The sequence below is a fragment of the Schistocerca americana genome, chromosome 6 (assembly GCF_021461395.2).
Source record: "Schistocerca americana isolate TAMUIC-IGC-003095 chromosome 6, iqSchAmer2.1, whole genome shotgun sequence".
Classification (NCBI taxonomy): Eukaryota; Metazoa; Arthropoda; class Insecta; order Orthoptera; family Acrididae; genus Schistocerca; species Schistocerca americana.
Window position 1 is genome coordinate 301,035,414 of NC_060124.1, and position 14,487 is coordinate 301,049,900.

At 43.8% G+C, this 14,487-nt stretch overlaps 1 long non-coding RNA gene across 1 annotated transcript in view; it reads right to left on the reverse strand.

The window, feature by feature from the left end:
• LOC124619848 overlaps positions 1–14,487 on the reverse strand; it is a 365,067-nt gene that overhangs the window by 225,802 nt on the left and 124,778 nt on the right. The gene's annotated exons all lie outside the window — the stretch shown is intronic.

The following is a 14,487-nucleotide window of genomic DNA, read 5'->3' on the forward strand; positions in this document are numbered from 1 at the left end:
ATTGGTGCTGACTTAACAAGAACTAAATGTTGTGTGTGTGTGTGTGTGTGTGTGTGTGTGTGTGTGTGTGTGTGTGTTTTGGAGTTTACGGGCACTCAACATTTACAGGATTACAGGGATGACTAACATAAATAAACAAGAGATTATACAGCGAAGTTCGGCTTTGACAAACGAGGACTACCCTTTGGTCAAAGCGAGAGACGGAGAGAGAGTGAGGCGGCGGTTTTCTATGTAAACTGTTGGAATGCACGGTACTAGTTAACCAAAGAGATAATAGCCCAGGAAAGGGAACTGGCATGCTCTAAGGAGCAATATGATCAGCTAGCACTTGGAAGATCCAAAGCCCAGCCAATCTCAGGTATGCAGGAGACGCAAAACACTGTAATCCGAGGTTTCCTTCATCTTCACCTTCTTCATTGGGGTCTTTGCCAGCAAAGGCTGCCGAGAGACGCATCCAGCCTGCCACTACCCGAACTCAAGTAGAGACTTGGAGAAAAATTGGCTAGGGTCGTTGGTACCACCAATGACTGATTCTACAGATACTTCGCCCTCCACCTGCAACACTGTGGTGACACTGAACTGCAACAGTGAAGTGATGTGCAGGGAGACTGAATCACTCTATAACATTTCGACCACTTCCAGCTTCACTTTGAAGACTTGCACCTTTGATTTAATCAAAAGTGTGCTTTCAGATCTGACAATAGGTATGACAGTACATTCTGTAGTACTACTTGCCTTTCAATTAACATCACAGCCATCACTGGGAAATTCGCGATTGTGATTAATTCACTTTCACAAATATTAGAACCTTTCTCCCACCCCCTCTGTCAGGTATGCCAAGGTGTTTCATATTATTGTTGCCATTATATGTCAATTATTTATGCATAACTTGATGAGAACAAGTCAAAGTAAAAGTCCCAAGAAATGGAACTGTGCTACAACATCTAGGCGTTGGTTGCTTAAATAAAATTCTGGACCGGGGTATACCGTGGGTGACCCCAACAATGCATAACCCACGTTAAGCCATGGGAGAGCGCCCACGCAGAGGCCCGTCGGATGGCGCTTTGGAGCCGGCGCTTAGTAGATGCTACCGAGTGGGAGCTGCACCAGATGCAAAAATCGTCGACGTACAACGCCGGGGTAACGGGAGACCTGACAGAGGTTACAGCCTACTGATGGCGACGAGGAAGAGTGTGACACTGTGCATGTAGGCTGTTTATGTTTTCTTATTGGCAATGTTACGTAGCGCTCTGTATGAAAATCACTGGCTGTGCTGTGTGCAGTCTGTGGTTAGTTTGCATTGTTGTCTGCCATTGTAGTGTTGGGCAGCGGCAGCTGGATGAGAGCAGCGCGTAGCGTTGCGCAGTTGGAGGTGAGCCGCCAGCAGTGGTGGGTATGGGGAGAGAAATGGCGGAGTTTTGAAATCTGTAAGACTGGATGTCATGAACTGCTATGTATATTATGATTTTTCAACACTATTAAGGTAAATACATTGTTTGTTCTCTATTAAAATCTTTCATTTGCTAACTATGCCTATCAGTAGTTAGTGCCTTCCGTAGTTTGAATCTTTTATTTAGCTGGCAGTAGTGGCGCTCGTAGTTCGAGTAACGAAGATTTTTGGTGAGGGAAGTGATTTGTGAAAGGTATAGGTTAATATTAGTCAGGGCCATTCTTTTGTAGGGATTTTTGAAAGTCAGATTGCGTTACACTTAAAATATTGTGTGTCAGTTTAAGCACAATCATGTATAATTTTTCTAAGGGGACATTTCAACTGAACACAGAACCCTGTGGGATACCGTTCTCCTGGATCCAAGGCGTGCTGAGTGAAGTGCCAACTCCAGCAGTTCTTTTGGAGAGGAATGGACGTCCCTAAGAACGGCAATCACAGAAGTTAGACAGATGGATGCAGGTACAAGAAACCTGAGAAAAAACCTTGGGTAATGGAAGAAATATTTATACCTACCGACAAAAGAAAGAAGTATAAAAACGTTAAGAGAAGACGGGCACACAGAAATGTGAGTCACTTACGAAAGTGTAGGGAAGCCAAGCCGAATGAATGGAAGTTTAATCAGTGGGACTAAAATTCAGAGTGAAAAAATATCGATAATAAGATACAGTGATGGCACTGCTATCCTCAGTAGAAGTCCGGAAGAACTGCTGGGCCTGTTGAACGGGCTGGACGGTCCAACACGCACACACTATGAACTATGCCGAACAAAGGCGAACGTATTGATAAAGAGCAAAAATGAGATTATCGATAAACCTAACATTAGAATTTGGATCACGCAGTAGACGAATTAAAGGAATGCTGCTACCTTGTAAGCGACTTAACGCATGACATACGAACGAAGGAGGACAAGAAAAGCAGCCTAGCACAGGCAAAGACGGCATTCTTAGCCAAAGGAGTCTCCTAGTATCAAATATCGGCGTAATTTGAGAAAGAAGTTTCTGAGAATGTACTCGTGGAGCACAGCATTCTATGGAGGCGATTCAAGGACTGTGGGAAGTCTGGAACACAGGAGAGTCGAAGCGTTTGACATGTGGTGCTACATACGGATGCCGAAAAGTGCGTGGACTGATAAGAAGTGAGGTGGTCGTCTGCAGAATCGGCGAGGGAAGGAACGTATCTAAAACATTGACAACAACAAGGGAGAAGGTAATAGGACATCAGGGAATAACGTGCTTGCTACTAGAGGAAGCTGTAGAGGGTAAAACATGTATGGAAAGACGGAGATGGGACTACATTGAGCAAATAATTGAGGACCTTGGGTGCAAGCTCTACTCTGAAATGAAGAGATTGATACAAGAGACGAATTCGTGGCAGGCCGCATCAAACCCATAATAAAACTGATGGGCAAACAAGATTTTTCCACGAGAACAAAACAAAATGGAGAGAAAACCGTGGAAATGGGTAATAGATGACCAGCTCTCGAAATTTTAACTCACGAAATTTGGAGAGAGAGGGGTCACAGAAGACCAAGGAAAAGTTGGAAATCGCAACTGGAATACGAGTAATGCTTCAAGTAAAGAAGAAGAAGAAGAAGAAGAAGAAGAAGCTAATGCATATTCACAGTCAGTAACCCAATGAAATACTATTTAACGTGAACAACCAATTCGGCGGTGAGCTACTCATGTAATAAACGTTCTGGCTGTGGTGAATTAAGAAGAAATCTTAATACCGATTGATACGTTAACCCAGAACTGATGGTTTACTAATATTAGGTGAAAGAAGCTGAACAGAACAGATTATTTTTCAGTATGCAAACGAATTACTCTTCGATAATAAATGTTGTTAATGAAACTACTTCCCAGTGCTCATTGTGACCAACGTCACACGCTGCGGTTACGTTAAATTTACCACTGAACGCAATTAAATTTCAGTTTCAAAACTCGCTGATTCCATGTCCGGTATGTTTCTACGTATGCTAAATTAATGAACGGTTAAAAAATCCGATTGTGGTTCACAGCTTTATTTAAAAACTGGTTTTCATTTCTTTTTAGTCTCGTGACGTGAGTTGTATCAGCACAAGGACTAAAAGAGAATATCGTAAAAAAATATCTCGTTTAGCTTTCTTTCAGAAGATTCGAATATTGTGGAATGTATTTCAGTGTTCATGCATGTAGGACTTAAGGACTCCTTGCTGGTAGAGATGATAAATGATTGCAACAATTTTTGCTACAGTCATGCAAGAGAGGTGGGAATGAGGAACAGCTGCGGGGGGCTTCTAGTACTAAAGGTGTTTCACCAAAGAAAACGCTACGCTAATATTCGAAGGTATCCGGACACTTATTATTGAACACTCATATGGGGTGTGTCCACCCTTCCCCATTATAATAGCTTGAACACTGCTTGGACACTTTCAATGAGGCGTCTAAATGTTGAGGAATGGCAACGCATTCTTCCTCAAGAGCTGAAATCAAAAAAGTTAGTGATGTTGGCTGGAGCGGTCTGGTGCGAAGTTTCCATTCTAATTCCTAAAGGTGTCCCATTGTGTTCAAGTCAGGTCTCAGGGCAGGCAAGTCCATTTGTTGAACGTTTTAGTCCACAAATCATTGCCAAAAAAAGCTGCTTTGTGACATGGTGCACCGTCGTACACACATAAACAGTCATCGTCTCTGAACTGTTCTTTAGCTGTACGCAGAACACAACGATGTAAAATGTGCTCATATCTTTCTTCATTTGGCGTTGCTTAAGCGCAATAAGGGGACCTCACTTTAACGTCACCTTCTCCGTACTTTACTGTTGGCACTGCAAATGACTGCGTGTAACGTTCTCCGTGCATTCATCAAACGCAAACACTTCCATCGGATTGCCACGGTGTAAAGTGTGAAACCGAAACACTCGTTTCCCGGCATCCACTGTTCAGTGTCGTCGCGCTTTCCACCACTTCAAGAGTCGCTAAACACTGACTACGGAAATGTGCTGTTTGTGAGGAACCCTCGACCACAGTACTTCACTCTTTTTAACTCCGTACCCATAGTCACTGTACTAACTGGACTGCTGGTAGCACTATGGAACTCACGAGTGATCTCTCTCTCCTATTTCAAGTGATTTTTTACGACAAACCTACGCCATACACGACAATCCCTGTTGTAACGCCTCAAGGACAGAAAACCCCAATAAACAAACTTTGTGGAAACTTAAAGCAGGGAAGTGAGACATCTTGACAGTGACGGCAACTATCGACGATGAAATCTACACCTATATCATTCAAATACTGATAATAGCATACAAAAAGGGGAGATAAAAGAAAATGATAATCATAGATTCTTTATCAAACATCTATAGAATAAATTCAAAATAATATGAACGAAATTTAAATCCAAGAAAGTAATTCAATCAAAGATAACATTTACCATGGAAGAGTGTTGTCGCCGCATCGAAAAGCAAATTCAATGCGACTACAATCCAACTCGGGTATGGAAATGTTCAGTTAGTTGCTCATCAGTCGCTCTAGAGTACTTTTGCGATAGTTGTCTGGACGCAAACGCTATTAGATTGTTTCAGTTTTGGAAGTTTGATAATTCGTGAGGTAGAGACTGAAGTATTGCTCAGTCATTCGACTGATGAAAGTTAATCTTTACCGCTCTCAACGCGACGGTATAGTAAGACGAGTGTTAGACTTCAATTGACTGATATTGGTGTATCGGACTTAGCTTTCGTACTGATGAACAGTTACAAACCTTGAGAGCAATGGATCAACGACAGAAAAACCGTTCGTCGTCTTGAGTAGGACACAGTAAAACGAAGACACGAAGAAAGACAAGTACGCCGATTAGTCAGAAGTTGTCGTCAGCGTCACGATTACTGAACTGAACAGAAGTTAATCTTGAATGACATATCGGTGTAGGTGTGTTGTAGGGACAAACAATTAAGTACAGAAAGAACAATAAAATCTGAATCAAAAGGTAAATTTTGCGTGAGGCCTAACTCATTAAACGGACAATACAATGTGTATTAATGCACGTTGATAGACTCTTTAAACATTTTAAGTGACTAAGTGAATACATGAATAATGGACAGTGAAGAGTGATTAGTTTAAACCAGTATTACGGCGTATTTTTTTAATAAAAAAAACATTTACTCCAACATAAGTTATCTCTGGAGTTACGTCGCACCGTTATTAATAACTGGACGTAGCAACGGCATAGCAACGGAACAGTATACAATAAATTTTCATCCTCGGTATGTATGATGTGGAAAACGACCGCAATGATGAAATCAAGAATCAAGATTTTATTTCATCACGGAACTGACCGGGCATAAAAATAAAAATAAGCGGTTGCAGTTTACCAGTTCGCACAAACTGAGAAGACTGTTGCGGACAGATAACAGAATATTTCTAAACCACGCGAGGAGTTGTGTTCTTACGAGGGTTACAGGCGCTGTTCCACGTCACACCGATGGGGACGAGCACCGTTACGAGTCGCGTCCCCTCCCGGCGAGTCACACTATCCGTTGGTACATGGGGTCTGCCCGGTGCTGGTTCAGCTTTGGTTGTTCCCTTGCGTTTCCACGTAACAGTCACATAACCAACAAATCGTCTTAGGCGGCTTTAGAAGAGTTGGTATGTCCCGGTCGACTTGTTTGTCGAGTGGCATCCAGTTATTAGTCCACTTTCGAAGTCACTGACATGCTTCTCTATTGATGACAGTGTTGTGTCATCAATAGAGAAGTATGTCAGTGACTTAGAAAGTGGACTAACGTTTTACTGGTCGTTCCTGATCTCCTGACATCTACTGGTCAATTTCGCATTAAAAAGTGATGTTCGTATACTTTTTATCAGATAGAGTGTGTCCCCAGCGCTCACGATGACAAGTACCGGAGAGGCAGGCTCTGAACACCGCATACGCTCCGGCACGGGCCGTTGGTGTATCGGTTCATGCCGAACTGAATTAGAAACAGCCTTGGCTAGAAGTGTGAAAAGTATGAGGGATGCTCGATGACAATAAATATTTAGAGAATACCGACGTTGCTAGTTTAAGAAAAGTTTTTTCGATATCGATACTGAAGTCCCTCAAAAAAAAGAAAAAAGTAAAAAAAAAGTAAAACTTCGATGCTGCCGGTTAGCAAACAAACCAGGTTACTTGTCACCGCTGTGAATGAGTTTTCCGTCATTTACACGAATCTTTTTGTAAACATGTCGCGTTACGACACTATTGCAACACTTTCGCGAATTGTCAACGAAAACGGGGTGGGGGGTGGGGTGGGGGGGTGGGGTGGAGAAGTGGCTGGCAAATATCTTTGAACGATCTATAGCAGAAACGTTGGCTGTTGTAGCTTAGAGTGGACTAATGCCTTTCATTGTTCATTCAGTCCATAGTTTCGTGGCACCAAGGATTGTGTGCTAGTATTGTTGGAAAGTTTTTTAGTTATTGCTGAAACGAATACTCGACTTACTTAAGTAACCACATTTTACGTTTGATATAAGTAAAAGTAACATACCCACAATTAAGTTCTGAACTTCATTCTGAAATCAATAGGTAGTTGTTCTTCCGACTCACAATTCGCGAATGCAACACAAAAGGTGGAAATTGATCTTGGTACCAAATATACGCCCCCCCCCCCCCCCGTTCCTCACCGGTTCACCGCCCCCATCACGCCCTCTTGCCACACACCACAACGTCGCTTGCAGAATATTGGTGTAGGTGTAGATAAGTAACTATTCTAGGGTAAAAAAAGATGGTTGGTTGGTTGTTTCGGGGAAGGAGACCAGACGGCGAGGTCATCGGTCTCATCGGATTAGGGAAGGACGGGGACGGAAGTCGGCCGTGCCCTTTGAAAGGAACCATCCCGGCATTTGCCTGGAGCGGGTAAAAAAAAAAAAAAAAAAAAAAAAAAAAATGTTACCTTTAGACCAGATGTATATATTTGCTCCTTTCCTATGAAGGGAAATACTAGAACACAGTAAACAACACAGGGTAACTTGTCGTTTTTATGATCCAAGTAGCGTGAAACATTAATCTTACTACGTCCGCTACAAACTTCTGTATTGCTTTCGGCCGTTAAAAAAGAATAAATGCAAGAGAGCGAATACAACTGCTTCGGGAATGGTAAACGTTTTGAGAGGCACTTGATGATGTCAGCTGGCAGATATTGTCTGCATGTACTCCCCTCCAACGTAACAATGCCTGGGGCAATATGAGATAATATATTCTATTAGATGAGGTCAGGAAAAAATACAGAGAAAATTGCTCCGAACCCCTCGGTTTTTCCGCCGTCTCTGGGGATATTCTTCAGAAGGCAAATCTCCCCTCCACACGTCCTGCAAAGGACATGCGAACGCCCTTACGTTCCACTCCACCTTCTTGATCTACTTATTCAATAACAGCTTGCAGCGATGTACACTGACAACAATTCCGATTTGTTTGACTGGACTGCAGAACTCGCACCTCCTCCATTTCAGCTTTTGAACTCCTCTTCTTCTAAAAGCTGAGGAACATATTTTTTCTGTTTTCTTCTTTTTCATTCAAAGTGATGGTGCTCGTTTTTCCCGCACGCTATTAAGAGCGTGGAACGGTAGAGAGATAGTGTAAAAATGTGTCGATGACACATCTACGACTCAGGTCAAAGTGAATAAACCTAAGCAATTGAAGAATTATTGTAGAGTGAAGTTAATGATTTTCAGTTTACAATCTGATCACGCCAATCATGTTGAAGAATAGCGCATCTCCTTCAACTGTACTTCACTTCAACAATGTCAGTTTCAAAATCAAAAGAAAATAACGCACAGCAGTGACGCAAATCATGAAATAGCGCTCCGATATTTGTTTAATGACACATTCATTCGTTTCGTTCATTTACATTACATTTTTGAATCACAACATAAAAATTATCAAAGCAATTTACGTTAATTTACATACATAAGTATACTGAGAAAAAATATAAATTGGAGAAACACTATGTCTAATAATTTAAATGTCCTGCGTATTTATTCATCACTGCGAATTCATCTTCACTTAAGCGCAATGACGACAGCACAGCCTAACCACGGGAAACTCCCTAATACAGTAACAGCACTTTCTCTCGACTTCACTGTTGACTCTGCTTCGAGAAGGTTACCTGCCATCATATGTATTTGCCATGCCCAAGCCCTTCGATCGTATTGCCAAGATTGTTTGCAACATCCTCCGTGTAGTCATTGTGCTAGCTGAACTGCTTGGATTGCTGCAAAAAAGTTTTGGAAATTTGTGGTAACTTCTATGGGACCAAACTGCTGAGGTCATCGGTCCCTAACCTTACACACTACATAATCTAACTTGAACTAACTTACGCTAAGAACAACACACACACCCATGCCCGAGGGAGGACTCGAACCTCCGACGGGGTTATCCGCCCGAACCGTGAAAGACGCCCGAGACCACGCGGCAACCCTCGCGGCTGGATTGCTGCAAGCACTTTACAACTGACAAGTGATTCCTTCCGCTGGTTGCATGCAGTTTTATAGAACCATTCTCCGCAATGCTCGACAGTCGGTCGCTGTCCGTCAGCAGATGAAGTCTGCTAGTGTTGGTTCAACTATCGTTTTCCTTAAATGGTTCAAATGGCTCTGAGCACTATGGGACTCAACTTCTGAGGTCATTAGTCCCCTAGAACTTAGAACTAGTTAAACCTAAGTAACCTAAGGACATCACGAACATCCATGCCCGAGGCAGGATTCGAACCTGCGACCGTAGCGGTCTCGCGGTTCCAGACTGCAGCGCCAGAACCGCGCGGACACTTCGGCCGGCTATCGTTTTCCTTCGCATTTCGACTTTACAATCACATTAACTGTCAGCTTAGACACTTTTGGAAGCATCGAAATGTACCTGATGAATTTGTTCCTCAGGTGAAAGACAATGACTAGTTCTCGTTCGAAGTCACGGAGCCTGCCAGACCAATCAAATCTACTGTTTCTTTACTGACAACACAATACTCCCCAACCCTTTTTTACTGGATGGTCCGCCAATCTAGTATTCAATTCCGCAATAGATGCGTGTGTCCAGATACTTGATCACATAGTGTACGCACTAACGTACTTCGTAGTGAGAGTAGCATATAAGGCAAGATTAAATAAATAAATATATACAATTAATAACGATTCTGGTACAAAATGCCATCTCTACAATAAGTGACCCTTCCGCTGCGGTTGCTAAACAGTGTATACGATTCTAATAGTAGCCGATCAGAAACGGAAAAGGAACCTGCAACAACCAGCATAGGAACATCAAGATCATAATGAATGGACTGAATGCGTTCGCGCTTCTGTATCGAAGGGAACTTGCGAAAGGAGTAAGAGGGAAGAGAATATTTCTTTCACAAGCAATGCCGTCTGGAGGACAATGATGCTTTTTCTGTTGGAGATTCCCTCCAGCGCGTGTGACTAATGTGACACAAAAGCAGCAAACAATATCAGATGAGATCGTTAGCCATGAAGCCATCACTGCGTACAATAAAGGACTAGATCTCTTTTGATCGCCGTGAAAAGTCAGCGTGCTCATTGTGCACTGTCAGATTCCTGCACCTACGACTGGCCGCAGGTGTGCAGTGCCTTTTTCACGCGCCGACAATGCTTTAGGGTTGCCCCCGCAATGGGAAGGACCGACAATGGGCAGATGCGCGCGTTACGTCGCACGTCGCCCGCCGGCCCATTAGACCGAGCTCACGAATCCGATTTCCGCGCCGCGCTCCACCGCTGAAACAATAGCAGCACCAGCTCTCTGTCTTTTCCTGGGCGCTCTGGGCAGAAAGCAGACGCGCTACAAAAGACGAGCAGAAAAGAACAAAAGCGGGCGCAGGTGCGCAAACAGCGCTGAATACACCGCGACAAAGGGCAGCGCAAACACCGGCCGCGGGATGACGGTTCAGACAGCCGGCTTAGCTCTCTGGTGTCCATCTCCGACCCGGCAGGGAGCGCTTCCCGGCAGCACTTACGTCACACAGTGGTGTGCTGGGCGAATATTTATCCTCACCCAGTTCTGAGTGGGAATGTTTCAGCAGGACACAGCAGAAATTGTGGTAGAACACATATACTCGTGAATAACAAAAAGTAAAACCATTGTCACAAGGGTGGCCGGAATCCTCTTTCTAGAACACAATTGTACATGTCGATTAATATTGTTGTAGTACAAGCTCATGAGTAAATAGTCCTATTGCAGACAATATTAGTAATCTTGCTATTACAAACTTAAGTCTCACTGCTAGTCCAGCTGTAGGCAGTAATCTGGTCGCTATGTACTGTCGTAACCTGTGTTGTGAACTGAGCCCACTTTGCAAATGTATTGACAGACGCCGATGAGTGAGTCGGTAAGGCTCTCCGTTCAGTGGCGGTGGCCCATATACATACTGTCGTTAGGCCATTGGTGGCCTGTTGCTTGTGGGTGAATGTCTGGCCCCTCTCGTGATAGGCGCCCTTAATCCAGCACTTCTATCGACCTTCACACTACATCTTTGCCGACCGGTGTGTTACCGACAGCATACGCCAGTGCAGTTTCCTGTCAATAAAAGTTTATTCATGCACTATGGTGGTAATACACTATTGTACACAGAAATTAGAGTGTATGACTGAAATATGTTCCCAAACCCTTGGATCGATTACAGCCAAATTTGGCATGGGAACAGCAGTCCTCTCAAGTATCAGCATGTGGGGTTTATAGACTCCTAGTTCGAATATGAGCAAAGATATTTCCAAATATGAGTTTCTCTAGCCCCTGTAATATAGGCTGCTCTTCACAACGGTAATGTTATGTAGGAACAGTATCGGCCTGCTGAATCAACCTGATTTGCAGGCCATGTCAGGGGTAAGAAACAGTTTCTTGGGCCTGACATGTAGACTGCCAAGCATGACAGGGGTGTTATGTTCGAGTAGTATTGATCTGCTTTTGTGACCTGCTGTACATGGCTGTCTGTACATCAGTGCCACTAAATGAATTTTAAGCCCTTGATATGTTGTTTTCCCTGCATGACAGGTGTTTTATGTGTGCTTTACCAAACTATATTGCAGGGGCTACACATACTGATGAGCATGGCTGGGGACAGGCTGAGATGGATAAAGGAGGTGATGGACACAATGATGGGGAGAATGAAATGGACAGAGAGAGGGGGGTTCATGAGGTAGGTGGAAGGTGTGGAGTGATAATGGGCAATTGGGTAAGGAAGAGAGGGGGGTGGAGCTGGAAAGAGAGAATGGGAGGAGGATATGCTCAGATAGAGCAGGGTAAAGAAAAACATGGTCAGAAAGAGGTTGGAGGAAATAGACAGAGGGGAGAGAGAGAGAGAGAGAGAGAGAGAGAGAGAGAGAGAGAGAGAGAGAGAGAGGGAGAGAGAGAGAGAGGGAGAGAGAGAGAGAGAGAGAGAGAGAGAGAGAGAGAGAGAGGGAGGGGGGCAAGAGGAGATAGACAGATAGGTGGTAGGATGGACAGTGGTAGGAAAGAGGTGTGTTCAACACACGTGCCAAATTTGTAGGTGGGTGAAGCTGCAGGGAAGGGGCTAGTATGAATATAAATATAGGGTCACAGTTTTGTGCCTGTGACGGATGAGAATTTTATTTGGTTCAAATGGCTCTGAGCACTACGGGACTTAACATCTGAGGTCAACAGTCCCCTAGAACTTAGAACTACTTAAACCTAACTAACCTAAGGACATCACACACATACATGCCCGAGGCAGGATTCGGACCAGCGACCGTAGCAGTCTCGCGGTTCCAGACTGAAGTGCCTAGAACCGCTCCGGCCACACCGGCCGGCAGAATTTTTATTTCCCCACAGTTTATGCACACCCACAACGCAAAACACACATTATTCACAAAGGTGACTCTATGTGGTTCCATTCTGCCATAAGCATTTAATCACACAGACAGCAAGTTAGACATCCCCAGGATAGTCCCGTCAATGAAGGTATAAAAGGGGACAAAGATCGTGTAGTCGAAAATTTTTGCACTGTGCCAGGAGGAAATATCCTGAACAACATGCCAAAACTGCCTCGTGATGACTGGGTGTTGTGTGATGTCCTTAGGTTAGTTAGGTTTAAGTAGTTCTAAGTTCTAGGGGACTGATGACCGTAGATATTAAGTCCCATAGTGCTCAGACCCATTTGAACCATTTGAACATGCCAAAAATGCTGACCCATGGCGGATGAGTGTTGCGCTGGGAGTGGGTTTAAACGTCACTCGTTTACGTTTTTCCCGAATAACTCGAAAATCGTGGCCAGTAGAATTCGGAGGCGGTGGTTTTATGGTGTGGTCGTGTTTTTCATGGAGGGGGCTTGCAACCCTTATTATTTTGCGTGACACTATCACAGCAAAGGTCTACACTGATGTTTTAAGCACCTTCTTGCTGCCTACTGTTGAAGAGCAATTCGGGGATGGCGACTGATTCTTTCAACACTATCGAGCAACTATTCATAATGCACTGCCTGTGGTTGAGTGGTTACACGACAATAACATCCCTGTAATGGACTGGACTGCACAGAGTCCTGACCTGAATCCTATAGAACAATTTTGGGATATTTTGCAACGCCGACTTGGTGCCAGGCCTCACCGACCGACATCGATACCTCTCCTCAGTGCAGCACTCCGTGAAGAATGGGCTGCCATTCCCTAAGAAACCTTCCAGCACGTTGTTGAAGTATTCCTGCGAGAGTGGAAGCTGTCATCAAGGCTAAGGGTGGGCCAACATGATACTGAGTTTCAGCGATACCGATGGAGGGCACCAAGAACTTTTAAGCCATTTTCAGCCAGGTGTCTGAATACTTTTGATCACGTAGTGTATGTTTTGTCGTGTTAATTTATCCATTTTTAAGTGTCATAACCAAATGAGGGTATATTATGTAGACACGGGCAGCAGATCAAAACACATGCAGCTCATCAACTACTTTCTATTTTGATTCTGTACTATGGATGCATTGTTAACTTTTTATTTAGCACTGTCACTATAATTTCCTCTCTCTTTTGCCATTTCCTAGAAACGGCAGACAAATCTTTAATCTTTAAAGTAAACGAAGCATTGTACTTTATTGCTACGTCTGTTCGTAAAAATATTTCCAGACTAGGTTTGGCGCCAGTGTACAGTTCAACGGACGTCCGGCGACGACAGCGAGAAACTACCGTATAGACCAAACGAGGGCAAGTGTTGCACACTGCACGTACACGCGTGCCTTTAAGGCGTGACACACGGCGGCAGGGACATTATTGTCTCAGCAATACTGTACCAATTCTTACGCCATGTATTTCTTGTTCGTTTCTGTCGGCATTGTCATTAAAACATCACTGATCGCTTTTCCCGCCCTCTGTAATAACGTAGTGACTCAAATCAACGCAAATATTGCGAATAAAGACCAACCCTTTTCCTTTTTTTTTAAAAAAAAGGTTCTTTTAACAACGAAAAATTCTAGCACTGCTGCTGTGGTTAGTGATATTTCGATGTTTTAACTCTATTATTAGTAAAAATTAATAAGCATCTCTTATAGCTGAGACCAATTAAATTCCAAAAAATACCGCTTATTAACAACTAAAGTACCGGTGTCGGTTTTAAAAGGTCTGTCTTTCCCATGCGTAGTTCAGGACACTTCTTCCGAGCACTGTGCAAAAATTTGAGACTAGATGATCTTTTCCCCTAATTGATCTTTTTTGGTGTTCGTTGACTGATTTAAAAGGAGGGGACTGTTACTCAACGCCGGACAGCGTAAGATAAAAAAAAAAAAAAGAAGAAACGAACGAGTCGGACGCCTGTAGCTGCGATCTTCGTTATACAAAAATCGCTCTGTGCAGTGCCTAACACGCGAGGAGATAATTAATGGCACACGATCGCGTTATCGGTCACACGTCCTGCTGGAAACACGTGGTGCCTCGTTATACCGTCGGTTCTGGCCGATGGGGTGACGTCTGCGGCTTTGTACTCAGCAAATGGACAGCGTCCTCTTTGACAAGCGGGCGCAGCGGCCGGTGCGTTGACTGCATTCAGACTAGAAATCGCCGTTACAGTCACTTGGAGTTTCAAGTTCGATCGCGT